Source organism: Elephantulus edwardii, unplaced genomic scaffold (genome assembly GCF_000299155.1).
Source record: "Elephantulus edwardii isolate Elephantulus edwardi_28Jun2011 unplaced genomic scaffold, EleEdw1.0 scaffold00304, whole genome shotgun sequence".
NCBI classification, from domain to species: domain Eukaryota; kingdom Metazoa; phylum Chordata; class Mammalia; order Macroscelidea; family Macroscelididae; genus Elephantulus; species Elephantulus edwardii.
Genome location: NW_006400054.1, coordinates 1,585,195 through 1,589,222, shown reverse-complemented (window position 1 = coordinate 1,589,222; position 4,028 = coordinate 1,585,195).

Sequence of the window (4,028 nt, the reverse complement as noted above, 5' to 3'; positions counted from 1 at the left end):
ATCACTCTGTCAAGCCACCTGTTCTAGGGTCTTCCTCTCCTTCACCAACCCCCCCATCCTTCCCAACATCATGTCCTTCTCCAAGGAATAGCACCTCCTAGGACTCCTGGGCCTTCCTAACGGAGCCCAGGTGGAGTAGGTGTGGTGCTGCTAATCAAAAAAGGAAGAGGTCTGAACAGGAGCTCCAAGAATGAAAGATGGGAGAGATCTGACTGTGACCTCCATGGGAAAATGGAATGCTATAAGGGAGAGAGATGACACAGTTCACTGGCATTAAGATTTATAGTTTCTGGGAGAGAGAAGAGAGTAAAAGATAATAAATCAGCGGCATCCATTTCCTAAATAACATGCCTCAGGAAACTCTATGAACTTGGATAAATGTCGGTAGTTGTAGAGGGGCTTCAGGCCTTTTGTTCATAGGGTCGCTAGGAGTCGTGCTCGACTTGAAGGCTAACAACAACAACAACAAGGTGAAGGAAAAGGAAACATACAATAAGGGACTGATTCAACTCAACACATTGCTCTCAAGCCGGGACTGATTCATAGCTGCTCCTCCAGCTGGTTTCTGAGGCTGTAAGTCACACTGAAGAAGATTGCCTATTTGTCTCCTAGGTTGTCCCTAGTGGACCAAACCACCAGAGAGGCACAACCTTTGGAACAGCAGCACACAATTCCCTATGGATTAGGCCACCAGAGCTCCCTGAGTTAATTACTGTAAACAATGGCAGTGAATGTTATTAAAACAAAATGTACATCAATACAAGAACTAAAAACCAAGATGATTTCTAAATTTTCAAATTAAAAAATATTCTGAATCTCAGCTGAGGGTTGACATCGCCTCCACATCAGTAGGATTGGCTTGGGATTTGGTTGGGTCTTACTGTGGAGCTCTGGTGGTGTAGTGGATTAAGTGTTAGGCTACTCAAAGGTCAGTGGTTCAAATTCATGGTCAGTAGTTCAAATTCATCTGGGCTCTGTGAGGAGGAAAGTGGCATCAGGATTGGAGGAAGACTTGTCAACAATCTGTGTTATGCAGATGACACAACCCTGCTTGCTGAAACTGAGGAGGATCTGAAGTACTTATTACAGAAGGTCAAGGACCGTAGCCTTCAATATGGATTGAAGCTCAACATCAAGAAAACAAAGATTCTCACCACTGGGCTGACTGGCAGCATCATGACGGATGATGAAGAGATTGAGATTTTAGTTTGCTTGGCTCCACAATCAATACGCTTGGTACAAGCAGCCAGGAAATCAAGAGACAAATTCCATTGAGAAAAATGGCTGTCAGGGACCTCTCCAGTGTACTGAAGAGCAATGATGTCAGTCTGGAGACTAAGGTGTGCCTGATCCAGTCTTCACAATTTCTTGCTATGGGTCAGAGAGCTGGACAATGACTAGAGATGATAGAGAATTAATGCCTTTGGGCGGTGGTACCAGAGGATAGTGTTGAATATACTATGGACAGACTGCTAGGAGAACGAACAAGTTTCTCCTAGACAGGGTTAAACTAGGTTGCTCCTTAGAGGCAAGGATTCTGAGGCTTCATCTGACATACTTTGAGCATGTTGCAAGGAGGGACCAGTCCTTGGAGAGGGACATCATGCTTGGAAGGGTAGGGGGACAGAGAAAGAGAGGAAGACCCTCGATAAGATGGACTGATTCAGGGACTGGGATAATGAGGATAGGTGTGTCAGAGACAGTAAAGTTGGCATAGGATAGAGCAGGTTTCCGGGCTATTATACATGCGGTCACTATGAGTCGCAAGCAACTCGTTGGCACATAACAACAAGAAGTTCAGATTCATGGTCAGTTGACAGGAAGAAGATGTGGCAGTATGTTCCATAAAGGTAAACATCCTTAGAAACCTTACAGGCAGTTAGTTATTGGTCATGATAGATTGGCACCTAGTTGATGGCAGTGGATCTGGGCTTCATTGAATCACAAAAAATCAGGATTCAGCAAGTGTCAACACCCTAAAATATTTCTTTGGCCTCACAACTGACCAGTCCTGCCATATCACCCCAACTTGGGCTGTTCAGTGCATAAAGGAACACATTTCAACAAAGAGCGTCTGTCTGTTCAGGCTTTTTTTTTTTTTTTAAATTCTTTCATTTTTTTTTAATTTATTTTATTATTTTTGTGTGCGTGTACCGTCAAATCAGATCTGACTGGTACAGGAGGAGATTGCCCCTCCTTCCCCGGCAGAGCATCTGGTGGATTTGAACCGTGTACCTCTGGGATTATAGTTGCAGCTTCTTGCCACTAGGCCACCAGAGCTCCCCTTGTTCAGGCTTTTAGCTGGGAATTATTTCTTCATGAATATCAAGCATGGGAAATCATCAAATGAAACTTGGCTGAAATGCATTCTCATCACTATGCCTACATACACGCCTCAAAGCCTTGAATAATAATTGGCCCCTCTGCGCACCCACAGTTTTGTTTGTTCCTTGGGGGCACAGGGAGGGGAGTGGACTTCATATAAAATGGGAAGTTTAAAACTTTAAATTTCTATCATTAGTTACTGGAATGCAAAAAGTTGGGGGGGGGGAGGAAAGGAAGGAATAATAGGTAGAAAATATAGCTTTATAACAGAAATGAGGTTCGAGATCACATAATAGAATTTTGTAAAATCAATGACGTATTCATTGTAAATATCTTTTAAAAAAAACACAAACAGTGATTATACACATGGACCTCACGTGATGTAGAGTTGACTGAGAAGTTCATTTTCAGCAGTTCAAACCTAAGGATGGTCAGATGCCAGTTCAAAATGAAGTTGAAGGGAGCTCTGGTGGCCTAGTGGCAAGAAGTTACACTGCAATCCCAAAGGTGCACAGTTCAAATCTACCAGATGCTCTGTTGGAGAAGGAGGGGCAATCTCCTCCTGTACTAGTCAGATCTGATTTGACGGTACACACAAAAATTAAATAATAATTTTTTTAAAAAGTGAAGTTGAAGAAAATTAAAGTGTGGCCACAAGAATCAAAATACTACTTTGAGTCTACCCCACTTGAATTTTAAAACCATCTCATAATATATTTGTTACACTGAACGCTAATGACAGAAGACCAGATGCCTTGTGGGATGACATCAAATATCCAAGGGGATAAAAGGGGGTAAAAGATAAGCCTTAAAGAGATGACAGAAGAGACTGAAACAGACTGTAGAGAGGCCAAAACAAAGAGAAGAAATGCTGTGGTTAGAAACATGAGCAGCAGATTTAAAAGGGCAGCTGAAGGGGAGCTCTGGTGGCCTAGTGGCAAGACGGTGCAATGCAATCCCGGAGAAATGCGGTTCAAATCCACCAGATGCTCTGCCGGAGAAGGAGGGGCAACCTCCTCCTGTACCAGTCAGATCTGATTCGATGGTACACACACACACACACACAATAAATAAATAAAATAAAATAAAAAATTCTGTGGGGGGAAAAAGGGCAGCTGGAGAAAACAAAGTATAACAAAATTTGCAAAGAGCTGGCGTTGGAAACGAAAAGAGAAGAGCATGCTCAGCATTTCTCAAGCTGAAAGAACTGAAGAATAAATTTAAGCCCAATTCTATGCAGAAAAATACTGAATGATGCAGGAAGCATTACAAAAAGTTAAAAGGGAAAAATATTCTTAAAAACATTTAAAAAATGAAGTTAAAAGGAATATACACCAAAAAGTGTTGTCACTTTGGAGTCACTGCACCAAAGTAACTGGTCCACAATGAACCATTGCAGGAAGCAACATATTATCAAGAACCAGTGGTAATGAAGGAAGAAGTTCAAGCGGTACTGAAGGTACAGGCAAAAAATAAGGCCCCAGGAATTGATGAAATATCAACTGACATGTCTCCACAAACAGATTCAGCTCTGCACAAGCTCACTAGCCTATGCTAACAAATGTGAGAGAAAGCTAGCAGGCCAAATGACAAGAAAAAATTCGTATTTGTGGTGCAACCCCTATGGAAGGTGGTATGGCGCTTTCTCAAAAAGTTGCAAATAGAGAGACCATTTGACCCAGCAATTCCACTACTGGGAATAT